Source organism: Antechinus flavipes, chromosome 5 (assembly GCF_016432865.1).
Source record: "Antechinus flavipes isolate AdamAnt ecotype Samford, QLD, Australia chromosome 5, AdamAnt_v2, whole genome shotgun sequence".
Classification (NCBI taxonomy): Eukaryota; Metazoa; Chordata; class Mammalia; order Dasyuromorphia; family Dasyuridae; genus Antechinus; species Antechinus flavipes.
In genome coordinates, this window is record NC_067402.1 from 91996457 (window position 1) to 92011348 (window position 14892).

Consider the following 14892-nt stretch of genomic DNA (forward strand, 5'->3'; position numbering starts at 1 on the left):
GCCCCCAAGGACACTTGCTTTCAGCTCTCCGGTGATGTTCATGGCATTGGTCTTTTCCTCCATGGAGTCAGAGGTGATGATGTCAAACTCAGTCTTGCATTGGTCTTCTGTGGTCACATTTCTCTCTAGAGTCTCCTTGTCCCATAAAGTGACACCTAGAATGGGACAGAGACATTAGGGAGGAGGAAATGGCAGATTGCAGAGGACCACAGCCTCCTCACTGATAAGGCATAAAATTGTATATAGGTGATATATATGCAGTCATAAAAACATATTCTATTTGTCACATTGTATATTCCACACTGCAAGCCTCAGGCTTATCAAGGGAAAGTGATAACATTGCCTACCCAAACACTCCCTTAATCCCTCATTCTGCACCATCATGTCTTCCTTTTACTTTCAAGGCTGCCCTTCAACTTTACATTAAGCAGACTGGTTAGCATGAAAAATGTCGTGTGTGTGTGTGTGTGTGTGTGTGTGTGTGTAACAATTTGCACCAACATCTCCCAACACAGTATTTCTGACTCACCTATGTCTCTGACCTTCTCTCTGAGTAAAAGGCTTTTTTCACAAGCTCAGCATTCTCCTTCTTCGATCTTGCAAAGATTGCTTCTCTTTTTAATCTTTACCTTCTGAGGCTGAATCAGCCCCTCCTCTCCCTGCCCTCTTCAGAAATCCCCAATCCCTCCTTGTTTGGATTTGCCATCCCTGGTTTGGATGCCATCTGCATCTCCCTTCAGAACAACAAGATCTCAGAGGGTTCTAACATGCAGAAAAAAGCTGAGATGTGCTAATCACTTTGATGGTCTCTGAATCTCACTTTCTGACCGATAATTTTTCACCTGAAGAACTCTTGCCCAACGCTGCCCTCTCCTGATATCTGGAACAAGGCTGTGCATTCAAGAGAGTAATTACCAGGGACGAGGATATCCGAGCGACAATCATATAGTGTTCCCAGATGTAAGGGACGACCGAGGGCTGGGATCTCCATTGTGCTCTTCCAGGTCAGGCTAGTGAGAGCTTCTTTCTCTGCCATTTATCTAATGAAAGAAAATTGAGGTCTAGGGCAGTTATCAGGGAAGTCACTCTCTTGCAGGCTCCAAAGAGAAATGCCCCATTCTTCAGTGACCAAGTTCTCCTAGTTCCTGTTAGACAGGAACACTGCAGGGAGATAGTGACTATTCTGAGATGGAAAAACATCAGGCTTATGTGGAACTCACAAGGGAGCCAGACACAATAGAGCGAGGTGATCAGTTAAGAGAAATTTTAGAAGCTGAAGATCCTCTTTATTTCATCTTCCATCCCACCTGGACAGGCAGATTGCTAAGGTGGCTAGAGAGCTGGCTGGGCAGAGCTGGGGTTCGGTTCAAGATTTCCATACCTGACATTTGCCACCTTATCCAGGTCATGTTCTGACCTCATTCCCTTCTCTCATCTGCACCTGCTCAAGAGTCAGGAGTTGCCTACCAAGAACCATTGCTGAGTCTCTGGCCAGCTCTGAGTGCCCTGACTCTGGTTCTCCTCATCCCCAATCTAGAAGAAGGGGATGACTGAGACTTTCAACCCCTCAGGACTTTAGCTCTTTGTTTACCTCTGTCATAGAAAAGGGTTCTCTAGATTTGTAATTATTGTTCATCCTTCTTTCTCAAAGAGGAACAATAATGTCTTGAAATCATGATGTCAGACATCTCAAGACAATCTTGAGATTGTCTGGCACTTCCCATCTTGCCCTTAAATTTTTTTCACTGTATCCATAGTTTTCATTTGAGTAGAGAAATCCTGGTGAGGAAACTCCTTCTACCAGTACAAGTCAGCTCATATTCTGCAATCCCCAGCTTTAGCAAATTTGCTGCACCAGTGAGAATTTAAGTGATTTGTCCAGGTTACATACCATATGTCAGACATGGGTCTGATGTCCTTCTCCCAGAATTCTTTGTTTTCTTGTTCCCTTGTTCCCTAGTTCTAAGGCCAGCTCTACACACTGCCCCACAGTGCTTTTCATTTCCCTGTTTATAGATAATGTGGTGTTCAAGCATCAAAACATACAGGTTTGTGACAGATAATTAAGATCAACTTTTATAAGATTACAGAAAATATGGGATTGGGGATCTATCTTTTCTTTAAATTTTATGGCCCAAGAGGAAGGTACCAGAATGCAATATGTAAAAGTGCTCTTTCTCTGTCAGTCTAGTATCTATAAGAGGCTTTATAAGAATGTTAATAAGGATTCAAATACTCTTTGAGGCCTGAGCCAATTCTGGAGCATAATAATAAAACCTTAGCCAGGGAACTCAGAGAGAAGTTTCTCCTATAAGAGATCACAATTCTAAGAAGACTTTATGAAGTCAAAAGCATACTTGCAATGCCATGTTGAAATATTGCTGACTTTTGTGTATATGTGCAAACAGAGAGCAGCAAATGGCATTTTAGATAGCTTTATTCTTTGACAGGAGAAATGGGGCAGCACTGAGACTTAAGCATCCCTGTTCTCTTCCTAAGAACCCAAGCTTCAACTCAGTTATGACCCAGAACTGCCTCTTATGGGCAGGAGATGGGTTTGTTCTTTCCTTCAGATTTCCTCATCAAAGGCAGCTTCACCCACCCCTCAAGAACAGCCCTCACTCCCAAATTTGGTAAAGTGTGAAAGGACAAGCTTTCACCTGAGAAGGGCTTGTTCCCTAGGAACCAAACTTGATGCCTTGTGGGGGTGGGGTTCAGTCATCACACATTTACTTCTTTCCTGACTCAACAGAAGTCAAAGTTAAAGCCTTAAGCAAGCAGAGAAACAAAGCAGACTCCCTGAAAGGCATTTCTGGGGCCAGGACAGAAGAGGTAGTCTCCCCCAAAAAACTGCCAGCAACCCCTCACCTGATCAATGTGAGCACTAGGGCTGGATGAAAATGCACAGTCTTCTGCCCCACAGAGCTGAACTTTCCAGTGTTGGTGTACAATGTGTAAGAGCTGCAAAAGGCAGATTAAGAAGAAAGAGAAATAGATGAAAATGAAAGTTATTTGAACTGAGGATTGCCCATTTCCTGGAAAAAGGAGAAAGAACTTTGTACTAAGCACAAAACACCCTTCTGACTCACGTATAAACAGTTCTTAATTATTTAATCTATGGAGTAACTAGACCTTCACTCCCTCACTACCTCCATATCTCTCAGGACCTCCCTCCATTTGCCCCATTTTATACTTACTCTGCAGGCCATCATTTTCAAGCTGCCCCTTTCTCTCCCACTAAAACCATCTGACAAGTCAGCTTTTCCCCTCCTCTTTCCCATTAAGCTACATTGTCTCTTTAAAGTCCTTTTCACATGGAGCACTTATGTAGTAAGAAAGAAAGAAAAGAACCTATTGTGTAAAAGTGAAGATTTAACTTGAGGAACTTAAGATGTGGAACTATTCATAAATGTAACTTTGGATGATCAAAAGGAATGTGAAAAGAACTTTTTTTAAACAAAAAAACCCTATAGAATGTAGGTGTGTGGAGAAGCAGCTTTCATATGGAATTTTGGCAGTTTCAAATAGAAAGTTGACTTTGTCTTTAACATAAATGATCCTGTCATCCCAAAGAGCTAGCTGATTGAGAGAGCATAGTTTTAGATGATTAGAGAGTAATGGTTCATCTGAAGAAATCATGACAGAAGCATCTGCCACAGTTCACAAACATTTGCCATTTGTCATGGGAAATAGCTCAGAGAGCAGAGATTCCAAACATGCCAGCCATGTGAGGACCCTCTGTCCGCTGAACCCTCTATCCAGTGCCCTCCTTCTCTCTATCTTCACCTATCTCCTTACTTCCAAACCCAATAATAAACCTCTTTTATCAATCTAAAAAAAAAAAAAAAAAAAGGAAATAGCTCAGGGGCTCAACCAAATATGCCTAAGCAAGGCAGAATCAGACATGAGAAGCAATGTTCTTCAGTATTCAGGTGCAATGTCCTACTTAGCTTTCTGGAGGTCTCAGGACCAGCCTTGTTTTCAGCAGAATAATCACCACAAAAATAGCCAGAGATAAAGTCCAAAAGTCTTTATTGTCCCCTTCACAGTCTGTCTCCTTGCCTGGCACTCAGCTAGCTTTCTGGAGGCCTTCAGATGGGCCTTGGTCTCAGTGGAAGAAGCAGGAGGATAGGCCAGCCACCACAATGGTGTGAGATGGAATGAATGACTCTACTTGGCTCTGAGACCTTGAGTTCCAGCCTCCAGTCTCTCTCTTCTCTGAGTCTGTCTCCTAGTTTTCTCTAGGTCTGTCTTTGACCTCTTAAATACTCTATTACAATTAAATCCACTCATCATACTGAGTATAAGCCAATCATTATATCACTAGGGAACCATTATTTGTTGTAAGAGTAATTCAATCATACTGAACTAGAGAACTATTCAGCACCATGCTAAACGACATAACCATTGTCTCTTCAATTCCACTGAGTTAACACCTTGTAAGAATCCTTGTTTCAAGTACAGAGTTCTGGCCCATTTCATTCAGATACCTCTAGCCTTAGGGTGGATGAGAAGCAAAACAGGGTCTAAAGAAGAAGGGAGGAATTGGGGAGAATTTGAGGAGAGGCCACAGAGGGATCAAGGAAGAGCCAGATGGAGTCTGTCTGACTGGTCAAGCCTCAGACTTCTCTAAAGATATGCTCATCAAGACAGTCTCAGAGGTTGAAGAAAGAATGGGTGGATTAGGGTTACTAACAATGGAGGACAGATGAGCTGATGAGGAGTTCAGGCTTCATGTGAATCTCAAATTGTGAATGTCCAGGTTATAATGCTGTTTTTAAAAGTATAGACAGTTCCCACTTTATGTAAATTTGCTTCACTTTTATTTTGAAAATTCTGAAAATAATTTGCATGCCTATTCCAATTTTAAAATCATGCAAGATTTCATAACATGCACATGTCAAGAGAATTTACTAGTACAGATACTGAAGCAGCAAAGAAATTCTAGAATTCCTGCCAAAATTAATTAATGAAAGTCTCTATACATATAACTGGCCTATTTTATCAAAGAAAGCCATCTCTATCCTATATCTGTGTCAAGGAAAAAACTACTGAGGCATAGAGCTTCCTCAAAGAGACTTTCTACTGCTATGAGGGAATGCATCCAGAATTGCAAATTAAAATCTGTTCTTGTACACCACTTGGGAAATCCTAGAGCATTGAAAGCAATCAACAAGGCAACACTACCTATGCATTCAGATTTTAAAGCCTATCAATTGTACATAACTCTGATTTAAATACAACCAATCTAAACCTTGAAAGGATGAGTAAGGAACCTAAACCAGTAATATAAAGTTTGCTCCTGGTTCTGTATTCAGTGTGTCCTCCTTGAGAGTAATTCAGTTCTAAATAAAATCAAATAAAGGATTCTTCTTTCACTCTAGTAGTACACATTACTGCTGAACCAGCTTGCAAATGGGGAAGCCATGGCAGTGGCAACTCCTTCCAGGCTTACTCCCCCAATCCTGCTGAGTTCCACAGAGTCTTTTGATAACAAAAGGAGAAATCAAAGCTATCAACATTCATATAAAAATGTGCTAAATCACTAACAATTAAAGAACAGTAAAGCAAAGGACTATTGCTGGGCTATTGCATACCTTTCAGATTACTTAACATAACAAAAGAGGAAAATGACAAATGTTGGAGGGGATGGTGGTGAAAAGTTGGGATAATAATTCCCTGGGGTTTCGGAGGTTTTTTAATTAATTGTTTTATTTTTTCTGGTAATACATATGTATTGATTTTAATACATATTTCTGTATGAATCATTTTGGGAGAGAAAAATCAGAACAAAAGGGAAAAACCATGACAGACAAAACAAAAAGGAAAAAATCATTTGCTAATTTACATTCAATCTCCATAATTCTCCTTCTGGATGCAGGTGGCATTTTCTATCCAAAGTTTATTGGGATTATCTGGAGTCACTGAACCACTGAGAAGAAACAAGTCTTTCATAGTTGGTCATCACACAATCTTGCTGTTACTATGTACAGTATGTTACTGGTTCTACTTGTTTCATTCAGTACCACTTGGTGTAAATCTTTCCAGGCCTTTCTAAAATCAATTTGTTCCTCATTTTTTATAGAACATTTCATTACTTTCATATACCATAACTTATTTAGTCATTCCCCAATTGTTAGGCATATACTCATTTTTCAATTCTTCACTAGCAAAAAGAGAGAAAGAGAGAGAGAGAGAGAGAGCGCTGTTACACATATTTTTGCACATGTGGATCCTTTTCCCTTCTTTATGATTTTCTTGGGTAACAGACCAACTACACTAATGTACTGTTGATGAACTGTAAATTAGTTCTACAATTCTGGAGAACAATTAAGAAGTATATGAAAAGAGAAGGGAGATGGTTTCAGAAGAACTTATCTGAATTGATGTATAATGAAGTGAACCTCATCATAAGAACACTGTCCATAGTAACATCAAGATTGCAATGCTGATCAATGGTGATAGAATTAGCTACTCTCACTAATCCAACAATCCATGACAATTCCAAAGAGCTCCTGATGAAAAATGTTGTCCTCTCTAGAGAAAGAGCTAATGAACCTTGAGTGCAGATAGAAGTATAATTTTTTTCATTTTCATTCCATATCTCATCTAGATTCATGTGTAGAATCCCAGAAAAAAATTAATACTTTTATAAATCTTGATTTCCTCTCAGAATTTAGGAATTAGAGGCTTACAACGATCATGGTTTTTTTTCTGGGTTTCTACATATGAATGCCTTAGAATAAACTCTTGTTTTCTACTTTATTATATTTTTATTTATTTTTAAAATTTTTCTTATTATATCATTTGTCTTTTTAAATCCACTTCTAAATTTTGAGTTCAAATTTTTTTTCCTTCTTCAAACTCTTAAATCACATTTTAGAAGATAAACAATATGATGCCCATTGTACATTTGAAGTAACACAAATAAGGCATCCATACTATCCATGTTGCAACCAAAAACAACAACAATAACAACAACCAGAAAAAGGAAGAAACATTTTAGAAAGTGAAAAAACATATATTCTGCTGTACTGAGTTCATTGTTTCTTATTCTTGAGAAGAAAACATTTTTCATCAGGAGACTCTTTGGAATTGTCTTGGATCACTGAATTGATAAGATCAGCTAAGTCTTTCATCATTGATCAGCATTGTAACTTTTTTTTTAACGCTTTTTAATTTTCAAAACATATGATAGCTTTCAACATTTACCCTTGCATTTATCTTGTATTCCAATTTTTTTCTCTCCCTCCCTTTCCTCCAAGCCCTCCCCTGGATGGCAACTATTCCAATATATGTTAAACATGTGAAGTTCTTTTATAAATATTTCCACAATTATCATAGCATTGTAATATTGATGATACTGCAGACAGTGTTCTTATAATGAGGTCCACTTCACTATGAATCAATATAGATGAGTCTTCCCAATTTTTTTTCTGAAACTATATCCTTCCCCTTTTCATATAGTACAATATATTCTATCATAATCATATAGCATAACATTTTCAGCCATTTCTTGATTGATGGACATTTTCATTCAAATACTTTGCCAAAACACAAACATGCACATACATGTACACATACATGGAAAAGGTACTATAAATGATCTCTTAGACACAGATCCTTTTTTTTCCTTTGATTTCTTTTGGTTATAGACATAGCAGTTATATTGCTTGGTAAAAGGGGATGCAGAGTTTTATAGCTCTTTGGGGATAGTTCCAAATTGTTCTCCAGAATGGTTGGACTAATTCATAGTTCACAGCTCCATCATCAGTGTATTATTGTGCTCATCTGTATCCCAGGGAAATTATAAAGGAGGGAAAAGGACACACATGTGCAAAAATGTTTGTAACTACTCTTTTTGTGGTGGCAAAGAATTGGAAAATTAGTAGATGCTCATCAATTGGGGCTGAATAAATTATGGTATATGAAAGTAATGGAATTTGTTATTATGTAAAAAGTGAAGAACAAGCTGATTTTAGAAAATCCTGCAAAGACTTACAAGAAATGATGCTGAGCAAAACAAGCAGAACAGGAATATATTGTACTCAATAGCAGCCAGATTATACAAGATCAACTTGGTTCTCAGGAGTTCCTTTAATTGGGGAACTAGGATTCTCCAAAGCAATCCTAGATAACTTTGGATAGAAAATGCTAAATGCATTCAGAAAGAGAACTAAGGAGATTGAATGTAAATCAACTCATGTTATATTCATTTTTTTCTGTTTGTTTTAATTGTGATTTTTCCCTTTTGTTTTGATTTTTCTCTCCCAACATGATTCATAAAGAAATATGTATTTTAAAAATTAACATACCTGCATAAACAGAAAGAAATGAAATGTTTAATAAAATAATAACAGTGCAATAGTGTCCAAAATTTTCCCCATCTCCACCAACACTTGTCATTTTCCTCTTTTGTCATGTTGAGTAATCTGAAAGGAATGCAATAGCACATTAATGTGGTTTTGCTTCATAATTCTCAATTATTAGTGATTTAGAACATTTTATGTGAATATCAATAGCTTTGATTTCTCCTTGTTGTTATGAAAAGACCCTGTGGAACTTAGCAGAATTGGGAGAGTAAACCTGGAAGGAGCTGCTACTGCCCACTGCTTCCCTGGTTGCAAACTCATCTAGGAGTAATGTTACAACCAATGTGCTTCTAGAGTGAAAAAAGAATCCTTTATTTTAGAAGCATGTAGTCCCAAGAAGGACATAGAATACAGAATCAGAAGCAAATTTTATACTGTTAGTTTAGATTCCTTACTCTTTCCTTCAAGGTTTGGATTGGTTGGATTTATACTCAGTTATTTACCACTGGTAGACTTTACAATCCAAATGCACAGGTAGTGTTGCCTTTCTGATTTCTTTCAATGCTCTGGGATTTTCTGAGTGACATACAGGATCAGGTTTTAATTTGCTATTCTGGATACATATCCTCCAAACAATAAAGTTATTCTCTTTGTGGAAGCTCTTTGCCCAACCAGAGATCTTTCCCTTTGTACAGATATGGGCTTCAGATTTCATCAAATCGGCCAGTTCCACAGATAGGGATATTCATCAATTATTTTTGGTAAGAACATTGGGAATTTCTGCATTCGTGTCTGTACTAGCAGCCTCTCCAGACACTTACTTGCAGTAATGCAAGAATCCTGCAGAATGTTTAAAGTGGAATGGAAATGCAGATTGTTTTCAGAATTTAAAAATAAAAGTAAGACAAATTTGCATAAAGTGAGAATGGTCTATACTTTTTAAAACAGCGGTATGAACTAGACATTCACAATTTCAGATTCATGTGGAGCCTGAACTCCTCCTCAGTTCATCTAGCCTCGTTGTTTGTAATCTTAATCCATCCATCCTGGCTTTAACTTCTGATACTGTCTTGATGAACATATCTTCAGAGCAATCTCCCTTGATCCCTCTCTGGCCTCTCCCCAACTTCTCCCTGGTTCCTTCCCTTACTCCCTAGACCTTGCCCTTGTTCCTCCTCCACCTGGAGGTTACAGGTTCCTAGATCCTGAAGAGCATTGCTTGTCATCTCTGATTCTGCCTTGCTTAGGCATATTTGCTTAAGCTTGTGAGCTATTTCCCGTATCAACTGGCAAATATTTGTGACCTGTAGAGATGTCTCTGTCACTATCATTTCCCTCTTTCAGATAAGCCTGACTATACAATGACACCCATCATTTATATTGAGTGTGATGTTCAAAGACTTAAACACACAGATTTATTAAAAGTAATTAATTATGATCAACTTTTTAAACATTGCAGGAAGTATAGGATCTCATTCATTTTATGGCCTAAGAGGAAGGTACCAGAATGCAAAATGTAAAAGTATGTTTTCTCTGTTAGTCTGGTGTGAATTTATCTATAAGAAGCTTTTTAAGAATCCAAATTAGGGTCCAGGTATTCTTTGAAGCCTAATCCTATGCTGGAGTATAAATAATAGTACCTAGGTTTTTCCCTCTATAATCTCTGTATTGTGGTAACTATGAATGTAAAGCATTAGCCATAGTGGGAACTCATAGCTCCCATAAGAGATCACAATCCTATAAAGACTTTATGAATTTAAAAGCAGATTTGCAATGCCATGTTGAAACATTACTGACTTTTGGGTATATGCACAACCACCCTGCAGGAAAAGGCATTTTGAAAATAAACTTCACTCATGCGCCTCATCAACTTGTACCAAAAAATCAAACCAGCCACATGATCACTGAATAAAGTGAGATATACTATTCAGAGTTAACGAATGACAACCAAGCTGAACTATTCTCCTAACATGTCTTACTTACTCTTCCTGAAATTCCCTCCTTGGTGGGTCATTCCCTTGGGTTCAGCATTGCCTCCTCCTTGAGTTCCTCATTAAGAGGACAAATGGTTTTTGGGAAGGATGATAAGACACTGTAACCCTATTACTTCTGTAGGAGTTACCAGGAAGTGTTTTAGATGACTTTACTGTCTGACAGGAGAAAAGAGGCAGCATTTGGCCCTTTACATCCCTATTCCCTTCCTAGTGACCCAAGTCTCATTGGTTTGTTCCTTCATTCAGATTTTTTGATCAAGCCTTTCTCTCTCACCCACCACCCCTCAGGAACAGCCCTCACCCACAAAATTGGGAAAGTGTGAAAGAACCATCACTCACCTGAGAATGGCTTGTCCTCTAAGAGTCAAACCTGGAGTCTTGGAGGGAGTGAGAAGCAGTCATCACACTTGTACTTCCCCGCACTCAACAGGAGCCAAAGCTAAGGCCTTAAACAAGCAGAGAAAGCAGGCAGACTGCCTAAGAGGAGCACGGCTGGCTCCAGGACTGAGCAGGGAGTTCCCCTTCCCACAGAGGTGCCACCAACGCCTCATCTGGCCAACCCCAGCACTGGGGCTTGACCAAATTGCACAGAGCTGAGCTTTCCTTTCAGGGTTGGTGTAGGATAGGTCTGACCTGGGTGTGTGTGAGCAGCAAAAGGCAACTAAGAAAGAAAAGAATGGGGGAAAATGAAAGTTGTCTGAACTAGAGACCGCCCTTTTCCTGAAAATGAGGAAATTAAGAGAAACAGGTGTCTGACACCTTTGGATTGGGTGTTCTCCTGCCTGCTGAGCCCTTCTGAGTCAAGAGGCTCCCTGAGCCGAGGAAACAGGAATAGGATATTTGTGCTCCTTACCCTACTCTCTGCAGACATCCCTCATCAGTCCTGGCTCGGATTTGTATCACTTTCTGTTCAGAAGATGTGCTCTAAATGGTTTGTATTTTGAGATGGAATTTACCTTTTTAACCACACAACAAGCCATCATCATATATTGTTTTCATAAAAACTAAGTCTTCAACAGTGTGAAATTTTTTAACCACAAAAAAATTTAATTCCCAACTTTTAAAAAACCTAGTGGTTGTCACATATGCAGCTATTGCCATTCTCAGTATATCTGTGTTTATGTCGGAGTCACTGAAATGAAGGCAAACTGCTCAGGTCAGACACTAGTATCTCCTCCATAGTAGCAGCAGCAGCAGCAGTGGCCACATGAGTCCTGAATCTTGTGTTCTTGAGCACCAGGTGAAAATGAGGCTGAATAAGCTGGTCTAGAAGGAGGTGGACTAGAAGGAGTAAAGCTGTCTGGAAATCTCATCTACCAGAGTGCAAAACCAATCTTTCAAAGCTGATCATCACACAACCTTGCTATAACTGTATACAATGTGTTCCTGATTCTACTTGTTTTGCTTAACACAACTTTGTGTAAAACTTTCCAGGTCTTTCTAAAATCAGCTTGTTCATCATTTTTTATAGAACAATAATATTCTATTACTCTCATATACTACAACTTATCTAGCCATTCGCCAATTGATGGGCATTTACTCATTTTCCAATTCTTTACCAGCAAAAAAAAGAGCTGCTACAAACATTTTCACACAGGTGGGTCCTTTTCCCTCCTTTATGCTTTTCTTGGGATATAGACCCTAATGCACTGTTGATGGAGCTGTGAACTGCTCCAAGCATTCTGGAGAACAATTTGGAACTATCCCCAAAGGGCTATAAAATTCTGCATGCTTTTTTATTTAGCAATACAGCAGCTATGTTTACATTCAAAAGAATTCAAAGAAAAAAAAAGGATCTGTGCTTAGAGATTATTTAGTGTCTTTTCTGTGTGTGTGTGTGTGTGTGTGTGTGTGTGTGTGTGTGTGTGTGTGTTAGGGGAGGGGTATGTATGTGTTTATATATATATATATATATATGTGTATTGGCAAAATATTCAAAATTACCAAGATGTCCATCAACCAAGGATAGCTGGACAAGTTGTGTTATATGATTTTAATAGAATACTGTTGTATAATATGAAACTAGGAGAAAGATGGTTGCAGACAAGCTTGGGAAGGCTTATCTGAATTGATGCATAGTGAAGAGGATCTTATCATAAGAATACTATTTGCAATAACATCAAGATCACAATGAAGATCAATGGTGACAGACTTAGCTACTCTCACCAATTCAATAATCCATGACAAGCCCAAAGTTCTCCTGATGGAAAATGTTATTCTCTCTAAAGAAAGAACTAAGGAACTCTGAGTGCAGACAGAAGTATATATACAGATATACAGATATATATTCTAATTTTGTTTTTGCCTTTTGTTGGTTGATTTTTTTTTGGTTACCACATGCCTAATAAAGATGCATGATTTCTGTGACTTCAATCGTATAATGGGTATCATATTGCTTGTCTTCTAAAGAGTGGCTTAAGAGATTGGAGAAGGAAGAAAATTTGGAACTCAAAATAAAAAATAATTTTAAAAGATAAATCACAATAATTAACAAAATAAAAATAAAATAAAATTGAAAACAAGAGTTTGTTCCTTATCTTATCTAGATTGAGAGTCTAGGAATTCATATGTAGAATCCCAGGGGAAAAAAATAAGCACTTCTATAAGCCTCTGATTCCTGAGTTGTGAGAAGAACCCAAGGCTCATCTCCTATCACTTATCTGATAATTGATGATTTCCTTTACAGATGTCTATTAGGTTTTGGTATTATCCCTAGGACCAGTCAAGAAGGTCTTTCCATCTTGTCCAATTAACTCCAGGGATGAGTGCCTATCTTGGCCTAGATGGTCCATATTACCTGGAATGACAGATAAGTTTCCCCATAGCACCCTCTATGAACTTTCCCTCTCCTCTTACCCTAGAAGCTACATTGTCCCTTTAAGGCCATAGAACAGTTTTGTGAGGAAAAAGAAAAAAAAAAAGAAATTTTGTGTAAAATAGAAGATTTATCCCTTGAAGAGTCTAAGATGAGGAACTATTAACAAATATAACTTTGGATGTCAAAAAGGAAGGTGAAAAGAACTTTTTAATAATTAAAAAAATCTGTAGAATGTATGTATGTGAAGAAACAGCTTTCATTGATAATTTTGGCACTTTCAAGTAAAAAGTTAACTATCTTTGATCTTCTCATTGCAGCCAGCTAGCTGACTGAGAAAACATCATTTTAGACTGTTACAGAGTAATGGTTCATGTGAAGAAATCATGACAGAGGTATCTGCCACAGTTCACAAACATTTGCCATTTGTTACAGGAAATAGCTCAGGGGCTCAACCAAATATGCCTAAGCAAGGCAGAATCAGACATGAGAAGCAATGTTCTTCAGGATTCAAGAACTTCTAATCTCAGGATGGATGAGTAAGAGGATAGGATTTAGGGAATAAAGGGGGAAAATAGAGAGAAGTTGGAGAGGCCAGAGAGGGATCGAAGAGGAGTCAGGTGAAATCTATCTGACTGATCAGGCCCCATACTTCTCTAAAAATACTTTGATCAAGACAGTCTCAAAGGCAGAAGACGAGGATCGGTGGATTAGTGTTACTAACAATCAAGGACAGATGAGCTGAGGAGTTCAGGCTTCATGTCAATCTGAAATTGTAAGTGTCGAGTCACACTGCTATTTTTAAGAGAACAGACAGTTCTCAGTTTATGTAAATTTACCACACTTTTATTTTTTAAATTCTGTAAAAAAAAAAAAACCTGCATTCCCATTCTAATTTAAAAAGCATGCAGACATATCTAACATATATAGGAGTGCTTGCCATCTAGGAGAGGGGATGGAGGAGGAAGGGGAAAAATCAGAACAGAAGCGAGTGCAAGGGATAATGTTGTAAAAAATTATCCTGGCATGGATTCTGTCAATATAAAGTTATTATTAAATAAAATTAAGAAAAAATAAAAAAACAAAAAACAAACAAACAAACAAACAAAAAAAAGCATGCAGGATTTCATAACGTGCAAGTGTCAGAAGAGGCTGCTAGTGCATATACTGAAGCCAAAAAAAAAAAAAATTCCCAGAGTGCCTGTGAAAAATAATTTATGAAAGTTCCTACCTGTTGAACTGAGCTATTTTATCAAAGAAAGTCATCTCAAACTGACATCTGTATGGAATGAAAAAATTCAGCTGGGGCATAGAGCTTTCACAAAAAGAATCACTCTAGTGCTTGGAGGGAACGGATCCAGAATTACAAGTTGAAGCCTGCTCTTTGTACACCACTCAGAAAATCCCAGAGCATTGAAAGGAGTAACACAGCATTACCTGTGCATTTGGATTGTAAAGCTTGCCAATTGTAAATAACTATAAATCTGACCAATCCAAAACTTGGAATGGGTAAAGAACCTGAACTAACAATGTAAAGCTTGCTCCTGATTCTGTGTTCCATGTGTCTCATTTCTCAATAAAATCAAATAAAAGATTCTTCTTTCACTTGAAAAGAAAGCTGGTTATAATACTACGCCTAGACAAGGTTGCAACTAGGGAAGCCATGGGCATTGGTTGCTCATCAAAGGCTTACTCCTCCAAACCTGCTGAGTTTCACTGGGTCTTTTGATATCAACAAGGAGAAATCAAAGCTATCAATATTCATATAAAA

At 38.1% G+C, this 14892-nt stretch overlaps 1 long non-coding RNA gene across 1 annotated transcript; it reads right to left on the minus strand.

Annotated features, from left to right (window-relative positions):
- Positions 1-19: 19 nt before the first annotated feature.
- Positions 20-11287, minus strand: LOC127538197 (uncharacterized). The gene is made up of 4 exons (XR_007947694.1): positions 10646-11287; positions 2869-2961; positions 916-1040; positions 20-155 (listed from the first exon to the last, which is right to left on the minus strand). It is a non-coding gene; the product is annotated as an uncharacterized LOC127538197 (long non-coding RNA).
- Between the last annotated feature and the right edge of the window lie 3605 nt (positions 11288-14892).